Here is an 11,805-nt window from a genome sequence, read left to right as displayed (position 1 = left end):
AAACACAATCATGTATATGTTGAATGGAAAGATATTCGTGTTATTGATATCTCCGCCAGTAAAAAGCGAAACTGTTTATTACATTTGTTATCGCTAGAGTACCGAGTTCTCTAGTTCCCTTGTAGAGCTGCCATAGATCGGGAGCTGTGGTTTACCGGTACAATAGAACATAGGTTAAGCAGCTCTACTGACCAAGCAGAGCGTGCGTAGTATCTCAGTTATTTTATAATATTTGATAAAACTTCCTTTATTAAAGCTCAGAAGAACTGTTATCTTTAAAGTTTTTGGAAGAGAAAGATTTCGTATGTAAGACTTCACTTAAAACATATTTTTAAAAAAACTCTCATGTACATGTACAAGTTTTAACCGCCGAAGGCATTTAAGAGTGCCTGCCTGTAAAAATCAGACAAATTCTTAATTTCGCGGCAAGGGTCGAAAATTCGATTTCGCTCATATTCCTATGGTAGATAGGCTAGGGCATGACAAAAACTACTGGATGGCTTTTTTGGCAAAATATCCTTTTATTTCAAATAAATATGCAAATATGCAAATTCCATTAAAATCGTCATTTGACGCACCATTTTGTTAAACAAGTTTGAGAGCCTGGCAAGGAAAACCACATCATTCTTCCGTCTTTAAAACACTCAGATAATTTTGTGCAATGTTTAAATGTGTATTGGGTTGATTTCAGGGATTTCAGGGATTTCAGGGAATGCTGCGTTGTGTACCCCCTAAAATGGGATGACAGCATTGTGTGACGAACAAATAAGGAACCGCTGCAAGCAAGGATTCAAGCAGCAAGAGATCAAACGATGATCAAACGTAATATTTTGGTGTAGTGCAAAGCAAGCAACTATCTACAAATCACTTAGCTAGCCGTTTTTGACGTAGATGCAGTGGTGATCATATTTGTCGAAAGAGGGTCATAGATTCATGGTATTCGACCATTAAATAAGTTGACAGTTGGCGATGTACATCGGACGTTGTGTAAACAAAAGCAAACTTCTGCTTTATGTGCGACGAATGTTGACAGACACACGTCAAATCGGCTTTTGGACCTGCCTTTTACAGTAAATAAGCTTAGAACATTTCGAAATTATCAGCTCTGTGTCTATTTCAACTTAATATAGCTCAAGACGTGTGGCACGTGCTAAAATATATGTCTAACCCGTAAATTGAAATTTGACGAGGGATGGTCAAATATCTGCATTTTTAACGTACTTTGAAAAGCTCTCGCGTCGCTCACAATCATTTGCCTAAAGAAAATTTTACAGGAATCTGTAGACCATCCTTCTGCGATTCAACCACCAGAAGCTTAATCCATTTGAAGGTTTCGCACATGGTGAAAATCAATTACTTTTACGAAGTACTTTTAAGTGAATGAAATACATGTCTTTGAAATTTAATTATTTTGCACCCAACAAAAATCACAACATTCCCTAAAATCAACCCAGTAGTATACGGGGAGGCAAACAAATACCATTTCGCAGAGGGAGCCTCATTTCACCTTATCGCAGCCCCCACCATCAAGTCCGGCCCTCACAGGCTCGGGCCGGTTGAACCTGGGGGCTGCGAACAGTGAAATTCGGCTCCCTCTTTGAAATAGTATTTGTTTGCCTCCCCGTATACTACTCACAACAGTGGCACCCTCGCGCAGCGCCCCGCCACGCGAGGTGGCCGCGGCCACAACAAAGGAGTGCGCCATATTAGAAACGCGCGAGCCCGGGGTGTTATACCACCAGAGCCGGGATGGAACGAGCGCCAAACAAGTGCGGGTGGCTGAAGCGGGGCCGGAAAGAAAGCTGCGGAAAGCGCTGTTACGGGGCGTATTGCGGCCAGCACAACTACCAGCTGAAGAAAGGAATGCGAGCGCCAGAGCCATGCAGAGTATGCGGAGTCGGACTGCTGTGTGACTACCGTCTTTGCAAGCCCTGCGGCGGGGGCGCGCTAAAACAGCGTCTTTACCGCAAACAAGAAAAAGCAAAAAATCAGTTGGAACTTGTTTTGCTCGAGCTGCAAGAAAGAAACACACCAGTTAGAGAAATGTAACCGGTGTTATATTCCAAGGAACCATGTCTTCCAGCATTCAAGAAAGACTGGAAGAAGAACTCGCAAAAATAGACCCCGCGGTATGCTTTATTTCGATGAGCTTCTTGCAGAAAGCCCGCCAGCGGTAAGAAAGGTTGTCCAGAACGTGCTGGATGAACCAATATCTCAAGAAACGAAGGCGCGTCTGCAAAAGCCGCTTCTTCCGAAGCCCTACGAGCCAAGAGCCCCTCCACGCCAAAGAAGGCAAAGAGGAGTGCAAGCGCTTCTGAGGGAGTACGACCCCTTCCCTGCGCGGAGAGTTCGAACAGCGACAGATTACCAGAGAGAGATTCTGGATCTGTTCGATGACGCAGAGAAAAAAGGGGAAGAGAACACAGGCCGGCGTTTCATTCGATGGCGCTTCATCAGAGGTCTGGAGAGAAACCTCACGCCAGATTTTATGGCGAAGATACGCGAAAGAGTAAGCACGTCGTTCTATCTTCGGCACGTTTTCGCGTACCAGTCGCGGAACATTGAGGATGGAACGGTTATGGTGTACTATTCGAATCCCAAGGGCTCGCAGTGGTATAACAAACTAGAAGACGCGGAAAAATGGCTTATCACCCGGGAAGAAGAGCGTCTCGACAACGAAAGAGTTGAAAGGCCCAGCACGAAGTGGGCTTTTGAAGCCTTTTTCAACGTTGACGTGAAGGTTGTGCTCGACAGGCAGCCTTTGGTGGGAACAGGGTCTTTACCTGACTGGCTGCGCAACCTTGCCCATAGCCGGGCGATGGTGGCGTTGGACACGTACAACGACAACCTGTGCCTATGGCGGAGCATCGCAGTGCACCGAGGGGCGCGCACAGATCGTTGCACAAAAGAAGCCCGAAGTATCGCCCAGAGTTTCTTCAAACTCAAGGCCATTCCACCGAACTTCAGAAAAACGTCTCTGGACGAGCTCGACAAGGTGGAAGCCCATCTGAATGAGGGCTCGCCCGTCGCATCTTGGCTTGGAATTCGTGTCTACGAGCCTGAGCGTTTGGTTGGCGGTGAAGTGGTATGGCATCTCAGAACAAACCCGAACCCCAAACTCAAAAACATTTTGACGATAGGTGTCTACGAAGGACACGCTTTCTTGATAAAAGACATCAAAAAGCTTGTGAAAACTTATGCATGCACCCATTGCGGCCAGAGATTCACAGAAACCTGGAATCTGCACCGCCACCATGAAACCTGCAGCGCGGGAGAGACGGCAATCTTTTGTCCGGGGACAAAGGTTGAAGCGCCACAGACAGCTTTCGAGAAAGTGATGTGCCCAAAAGGCTCAGCATCGAAACAAGCGATGCTGTGGCTGGAGCGGGAAACGAAGAGACGGGGGATTCACATCCACCACGCGATGTGCGCGCACGGGGACGAGAGATGGCTCCCTCGAGAAGGCGGGAAAATGAAGTCTTCTCCTGTCGACGGGTACCACCACGAAACGAGGACGGTATGGCAATACCACGGCTGCCCCTTCCACGGATGACCAAAATGTTATCCAAACCGACAGGAGGTCATAACAAACGGTAAAACAGCCGAACAACTGTACCAAGCCACCGTGAACCGTACCGCATTTCTGCGTAAGGTCGGTTACAAAGTTATCGAGGCCTGGTCTTGCGAAGTTGGGTTTCTTAAAGGGGAACTCCCGAGGAAGCAAACGAAAACTTACCCGCACGAGATCTTGTACGATTTCGAGACGTATGGCGACAAAAATTATCGGAAAGAGCCGACAGGCGCGTTAACGATAGAAAGCGCGCATGTGCCGATCTCCGTGAGCGTTGGGGACTCTCTTGAAAAAAGAGAGCCCACCCACATCTGCGAAAGAAACCCCGTGGAGCTGGTCCGCAAGTTCCTGAAAGATCTGGAGAGACGCGAGAAAAATATCCAGGACCAGGTGAGAGCGGAGTTTGTGCCAAAAGACATGCACCTGCTGCCAAAAGAACAGCAGCAAAAAATTAATGAATGGTGCAACCAGGCCCCTGTCGTGGGCTTCAACTCAGGCTCGTACGACCTGAATCTGATCAAAAACCACTTCGTCAGCACTCTCGCCGAAGTAAACAAAAAAAGTCAAAGTGGCCAAGAAGGAGAACAAAACCATGTTCCTGCTCACCTGGGGGGCCCGTTTTCTCGATATCATAAACTACCTTGGCCCGGGGACGAGCTACGACAAATGGGTGAAAGCCTACGGATGCGAGGCAGCGAAATCCTGGTTCTCCTACGAATGGTTCGACGCGCCCGAAAAGCTCGATTACCCCGGGCTCCCTGAATACGAGGCATAGTATTCGAAGCTAAAAGGCGGCTACGTTCTCACGCGGGAAGAGTGGGAGGGGTGCCAGCGGCTGTTCAAAGAAAAGGGCATGCGCACCTTCAAAGACTGGCTGCGCTACTACAACAATCATGATGTGGAGCCCGGCTTCGAGGCGCTCGAAAAGATGAAAAGCTTCTACACCGAGAGAGGAATCGACATTCTGAAAGACACGGTGAGCCTGCCAGGGGTGAGTTTGCATTATTTGCTCCGGGAAGCGATCGAGCGCGGCGCAGACCTTTATTGCCCCGGCAGAGAGGCTTACGCGATGCTAAAAAGGGCGGTTGTTGGCGGACCGAGCCTGGTTTTCACAAGGTACCACGAAACGGGCGTCACAGGGATAAGGTCGCATCAGTTCGAAAAACCGCGTCTTTGCAAAAAGATTCTCGGTTACGACGCCAGCGCTCTCTATCTCTCGACCATGCTCAGAGAAATGCCTTGCGGGAAGGAGAAGGTCGTGCACTACTGCGATGACCCCAAGCGGAAGCGGCCGAAGTTCTGATTCGCCGGTTGAAAGCCGGGGAGTGGTTCGGCTTCGCCGAAGTCGACATCAAGATCCCAGAGTGCTTGTGGCCAAAGTTTGAGGAAATGTGCCCCTTTTTCATCAACAAGCGGGTTCCCGCCGAAGCTGTGCCGGAACACATGAAAGAGTACTTGGCGAGAACGGGCAGAAAGCGCGGAGATGGAAAAAAGCTTGTGGGGGCGCTGTCCGCAGAACGGCTGCTGGTGTACGCCCCTCTGCTGCGGTGGTACGTGAACCATGGGGCGGTTGTCACGAAGGTTTCCAGAACAATCGACTACGACGCGGGCAAGATCTTCACCTGGTTCGTGGAGCAGGTGACGGAGGCGCGCCGGACAGGAGACGTGGACAGAAGCAAGGCGCTGCTCGCCGAAGTGTTCAAACTGCTCGGAAACAGCGCTTACGGGAAACTGATCGAAGCGCTGGAGCGGCAAACGAACGTGATCTACACGAAAGACGAGAAGGTTGTCGACAGAGCGCTGCGGAGCGCGTATTTCGAAGACCTCGACGAGATCGGGGAGGCCTACGAGCTGGAAAGCCGCAAGCCCCGGATCACGATCAGGCGGCCGTTCCAGATCGGAATCGCCGTCTACCAGCTGGCGAAGCTGCGGATCCTGGAATTCTACTACGACTTTCTCGACAAGTACGTCGACAGAAGAGATTTCGAGCTGATGCACATGGACACGGACAGCAACTACATGGCGATCTCGGGCGAGCGGCTCGAGGACGTCGTCCGGCCAGAGCTGAAGGCAGAATTCGATGCGGAAAAAATCAGTGGCTGGCTTGGGACAAGTGGAGCGGCCGGACCCCAGGTCTCTTCAAGCTTGAGTTCGAGGGCCTCCGGATGATCGCCTTTTGCTCGAAGTGTTATTACGCCGACGATGGAGAGGGTGGCGAAAAACAGAAGTTCAGCATAAAGGGGATGTCGAAAAGGCAGAACGAGGTGTCATGGCAGCGGTTCAAGGAAGCGTTGGAAGGCAGCAAGGACATGGCCACCAACCGGGGTTTCAGGATGCGGGACGGCCAGATCGTCACTTACGAGCAGGAGAAGCTGGGGCTGAGCGCTTATTACGACAAGCGGTGGGTGCTGCCCGACGAGATAAACACCGAACCAAACGAATATCACATCTAGTTCACGTCAGCGGGAGGAAGAGTAGTGTTCGGAGGAACAACCAGCAGCTCTTCACGCACGAAGCCGCGCTTGGGTCCGTCGCGCAGATAGTAGAGAACGGGCTGATCCGGTTTGATGAAAGATCTTTCAACGTTAAAAACTTTCAAAGACCATATTGGATCCGTGGCTCTTTGCACGCCCCCTTCTACTGCTGATTGGGCCACCCTGCCTAAATAAAGTTGACCTTGACCTTGACCTTCAAGCTCGCCGGGCTGGTAGAGATAACGAACTTGGACAAGAGAGGGGAGGATTTTTTCGCGTTTTCCAACAGGCCTCGTGTAAGGTGTCGACGGCCTTGCGTAAACAGATTTTTCTTTGATGGCGACGGTTGGTTTCTTGCCGATAAGGCTTGTGACCTCGTTGTTCAAAGCCAAAATAACGTCAGGAAGTCTTTTCACCCAGGCGGTGGACCGCTTGCCCTCAGGGAGAAGCATCTCTACGGCGTACTGGTGGCCGAACAAGCGCTCTGCTAGGGTGCGGTTGCAACGTTCGACAATGGCCTGGTCGCGGTGAATGTTAACGTGCCCGCGCCTGATGTATGTCTTGTGCTTTTCCATCACTTGTGTGACAGCGCCCATGAATTCGCGCCCGGGGTCAACCTGCAGCATTTCAGGCCATTAGAGAGGCGAGCGCTTGTAAATCTTCTTAAAGGCCAGGGCGACCTCATCAGAATTTTTCGAAGTCAGGGGTTCGGCCTCTTTGTAGCGACTGGCCACGTCGACAACGGTCAGCGCGTATTTGAAAACGTTGCGGCCGCGAGGGAGCTTGTCGTGCGGCAGAAAAAGAAGGTCCGCCTGATGGACCCTGTTGGGCGCGGGAACGTCGAATTTCGGCCGAGGAATCCGCTTCCGCGCGGGGAGGTATACCTGCCAGAGCGCTTGCCTGATCAGCCACTTTTTTGCGGCTTCTTCAGGTACCTTGGTGGCCTCGGCCAATTTTTTGATCGCGGCGATTCCTTTCCAGTAGCCCCCGGGGCTGTAGTAGATCTTCGCGAGTTTGGCGTCCATATAAGTAAGGTGTAAAAAAGTTTAAAGGAACCGGAAGGCCGCGTAGCCCAGAGCGAGCGCCCCGGCGCCCACGAACGCGAGTTCACCGTTTTTCTGCAGCTCGCTTGGCTGATAGAAATCTGGGAACTTTGGCTCCTTGGGAGGCACCATCTGTTCGTCAGGATGCGCCTGGTTGTAGAGTTTGAAGGCGTAGTCCGTGTTGGTCATGTTCTGCTTGGCCTGCTCCTTTGTTTGCGCGTTGGTCGTGATCCAGTCGAGAAGTTGTGTCCGGTCTCGCGTGTATTTGGCGAAAGCGGCTTGATAATCTTCGAGGGCTTTGTCATGGCGCTTCTTTTCTTCAAGCGCGGCTTTGTCGCCCACGCCGAGCGCCCTCGCCAGATAATTGCCGCCGATAAAAGCCGTGGCGTTCAACACAGCCCCGCCAATCATGATCGCGATGCTAGCCATGGTTGTATATTAACGGAATCTTTTTTCAAATCATAACTCATTCTTGCTTCTGGAAAGCAAACAAGTTGTTCGCAATCCAGAGGAGAAGGCCTTCGGGTCTATTTTTGTATTTTTCTTTGGCGTTTTGATACTTCTCAGCGGCTCGCACTTGCATACCTTTTAAAAACTCCACACTTTTTTTCGTGAAAGTTTGCCTCGATCCAGTCGAAGTTGAGAAGAGAACGCTCGAAACGCTCAAGAAACTCCTTGAGCGCGTCGTCGAAGCTCATTCCATCTTCTGTCATTGATGTCAAAATAACCTCGTAAAATTCGGCGCTTTCAATGCTTGCCATGGTGCAATATAATAGACTTTTACATCTTCAAATGCTGGCGGGGAGGATTTTCTGGTCCTCAAGGTACCCTTTTAGCGCAATGCTGCCCGCCACGACGACGGTGAAGTTCATGTAATTCGTAAAGCTGCTGCTGGGATCGGAAGTGAAATTCTCTTTCACAACCTTTTTCGCGGCCCAGCCGATGCCCGCGGCTAATCCCGTGAGAGTTGCTGCGTCAATGGCGGTCTTGACAAGCTTGTTGTCGGACATGGCGCGCTTGATATAAGGAAAGAGCGAAAGTTTAAAACAAAATTAATTGGGGCCCTGTCTTTCAGCTTCTTCTTCCGCGAATTCTTTGATTTTGTCTTCTATTTCAATTTTTCGCCTGACCTCTTGTTCCATTTTTCTCCGCCTTTCTCCCTCTTCAACAAGCATTTCGTCGGTAAGACGTCTCACCATCCTCGAAGTCTTGACGGTAAAATCGGCCCAAAAAAGCGTTATCCCTCCGATTGCTGCTGTATGGATGAGAACCTGCGCAAGGCTCGGCATCGTGATATAAATCACACGCAAACGTTCAAAGCATTTTTTTTAATACTCTTGGCCGTATCGCGCGAGCAGGTTCAGGCTCGACACTCCCGACACGGGCTCGACACGGGTTCCGGCGGCGCGGGCTCCGGCGTTTTGAATTTGTCGAACACGGGCTTGGCCATTGCCATGAGCTCTTCACGCTTGTAATAGATCCCGAGAAGGGAAACGCCAACGCCGCCAATAGCGATCCATTGGCTGGCGCTGAGGCCGCCGCCCTTTGAGCTTTCTTCTTTTGTAGCCGAGGCTGGCTTTGGGGCCGCTGTGGCGGCTTTCGCTTGCTTTTCTGCGTAATAAGCCTCGGCCGCTTTGTTCTGTTCATCTCGGGCCAGACGATTTCTTTCGGCAACCATTTTTCCGGCGGCCACATGCTTGGGGTTTTTTACGCGCAGCGTGGTTGCAGTCGGAGTCGTCGCTTGCTGTGTGGTATCGGCGGCAGGCGCTGCCTTGGTCTCTACCTGAGGCGCAGTGACGGCGGAAGGCGCTGCCTTGGCCTCAACTTGAGGGGCAGTGACGGCGACAGGCGCGCTCTCGGATTGTTCGGTTGACATTGAAGCGAACCGTATTATAAGCAAATGAAAAAAGTTTAATTGTTAACCATTTGTCAGCAAGACCTCAGCATTTGTTGATGAATGGTGACCATTTATTCTGCATTTGCTGAGCCGGGTACTCCCTCAAAGTCCTCAAAGCCCTCAAGCGGATTGCCGTTTTCATAACGAGAAGGGTGGCTCTGCACCGGCAACTGTGTGGGGTTCCACCCCACATCCCCGGGGCGCGGGGCAGAGCCCTGCTGTGGGCTATAATCAATATGTTTGGTGGTGATGAACACAGCGTTGGCCGCAGCAAGAAAACGGCCGCACTTCAAAGGAAGGTTGCCGGCCAGATCGGAGAGCTTTTTGTTCAAGATGTAGTCGTTTCTGAGCTCTTTTTGGTAAGCCTCGATGTCTTTGATTTTGACGGCCATTCCGGCCACTTTGGTTGCAAGAAAAATGAAGCTGTCGATCAGGCTGTCCGTTGTCTTCGAGCCCACGTATGCCACGTAGCGTTTGGCGTATTTCTCGACCTCTTCGTCGTTCAGGCGCTTCACCTCCTCGTGGGTCAGCTGCACTCCGATGGCCTTTTGGACTTTGCCTGTGGACACCAGCACGGCCAGCTGCTCGCGAAGAGCGGGAATGTCGGGTCCGGGGGCGCGACCACTCGACGGCGCGGGCTCCGTTTCAAGAAGGTCCAAAACTTCTGCTAACGAGGCGTCTTCTGCAGCCATTGTGCAAGGCTATATAGAGCTACAATTTTTTATTCAAATAACTTTACCCCGTACGGGTGGCGAAGCGCGAAAATAAGATAAGAGAACTTTCGCTCTTTCAGCTTTGAAATCAATCCTCTGTGCTCATGGGGGTAGAGCTCGCCGGCGTAATCGTCGAAGATGGCTTTCGTTGTCCTGGCCGAGGGGGTGTAAAAGAGGACGATCGTCGCCACGTTCTCACGGAAGGAAGCTGTTATTCCGGTCAACTTCTGGGTCAGCGCCCACACGCTGATGCCCATATGCCGCGCGGAAAAGGCGAGATTCACCAGCTCGCCTGTGCGCCCTTTCACATCTTTTTTCAGTCGTCGAGGATTATGAGCGTGTTGGTGCACTCGGAAAGCCATCTCACGAGCTTCAACCACCTTTCCACGTCGTGATGCTCGCAGACTATCACATCCATTCTCGGATCGTTTTCGCCAAGCCGGTGGTAGGTCTTGTTGTGCGTGAACGTCGGGCAAATGAGAACGATGTAGTCGAACTTTCCGCAAAACGGGCCGTAGAGCTGGTCCACCACGAACCTCGATTTGCCAGAATTGGTCGGCCCCACGATGAGAGCGTTGAAGGGTATCTTGCTTGGGTCCATATTAATCCTGTGCAGATTCCAGCTGTCTTTTCATAATGTTGAACTGGGAGTCGGCGATGACGAATACGTGGCAGTTCACGTTGCCTGAGCCTTCGGCTTTCCTCTCGATTTCCAACTGGACCCCGTCCGTACTGTTCACAATGCGCTTGCCGCTTCCATAAATTTTTTGGTCCGCCATGGAGCGCATATCAATCAAAAGCCCGAAATTATCTCCGGTGTAAAACTTTGTCACATCCATGTGCTCGGTTTTATTTTCTTCCTTCACGAAGAAGCGTTGGGCCTCTTCCCACATGTCCTTGCCTTCGACGCCGTTGTTGTAAATCATGTTGGGCGAGCCGTTGATCGTGACGCTTACTTTCGTCAGATCCGGGAAGATTTATTTTTCCGAATCCCTGGCTCCGTCGGTATAAGGCTCTATGAACAGTAGCAGGAGGGCTTTTAGCGACCTTTTTTGGGCATCGATTTTGATGTTCATCCTCGTGTCGGTGTCTTTTTTGAAGGGCACCACTTTGGAACGCAACACGTGGTCATAGACGAACTCTTTTCCGCTGGAGTAAACGCTATGCGCCTCGTCTGCCAGAGTCTTGCTGCGGATCATATCGTACTCGAGCTGGATGTTAGTCAGCTTGTATTTCAGCTTGGTTGTATCGGAGCCATTGACCACATGTGCAGCTTCAGCCAGGGTTATTTCGAAAGTGAGGTCTTTGTAAAGGGACTGGGGGTAGAAAACGCCGTGGTCGGTTAAGATCTGATGGTCCAGCCTGATCCGGTACTTGCTCTCATACACCTCGTTCAGCTTGTTTTCAGCGTTGACGCCCGAGGTTTCCTTGTCTCCCGCGCCTGAGCGGATCTTGCATAGTTTCTCACTCTGAATCCCTTCGAGGATCCTGTTGTCTCTTTCTTCCTGCGAAAGGAAAAGGTCATCAAAGATTTTGTAGATCCCATAGCCGACCGTGTCATGCAGGGTAGTGCTTCCAAACTTCACGTGCAGCCTGTCAACGAGCGCTAGCGTAACGTTCTGGACAAGGAAGGTGTTGGCGTGCCCTCCAGAAAGGTCGATGTTAAAGACAAGCGCTAGCGATCCCGGCACCAGAACCTCGTTCGCGTTCAGCTTGGGCACGTGAACGTACAGAGTCTCGCCGGGGTTGGCTTCAGTGCTGGAAAAGGTGATCCGCTTAACCGCGCGCTCGGCCTGCATGCCTTGTAATGTTTTTTTGCTGTACGTCGCGCGAAGGTTCTCTGGAACTGACATTGTATAAATACGCCGGCGATTATTTCTAATTTGAAAAATAATAGGCTTGAAATATATCGCTATGGCGGAAGGCGGTGGCGAATTTGGTTACGAAGACAAGGGCCTCGAGAACCGGATTGACCACGACGATGATGGTGATATAGAACAAGAGGGTGACACGACCCGTCCTTTTCATCCAGGCTCGGCGTCCACTCCCTACCAACCTGGCGACCCCTACCACGGGGGCGAACAAACGGAAATGTCTTCTATGCGGT

At 51.1% G+C, this 11,805-nt stretch overlaps 1 pseudogene; it reads right to left on the bottom strand.

The window, feature by feature from the left end:
• Positions 1 to 9,056: 9,056 nt before the first annotated feature.
• LOC145482462 (uncharacterized) lies at positions 9,057 to 11,497 on the bottom strand (annotated as a pseudogene).
• Positions 11,498 to 11,805: the final 308 nt, after the last annotated feature.

This window comes from Orbicella franksi, chromosome 3 (genome assembly GCF_964199315.1).
Source record: "Orbicella franksi chromosome 3, jaOrbFran1.1, whole genome shotgun sequence".
Lineage (NCBI taxonomy): Eukaryota > Metazoa > Cnidaria > Anthozoa > Scleractinia > Merulinidae > Orbicella > Orbicella franksi.
This window is presented reverse-complemented; position numbering and strand designations above follow the sequence as displayed.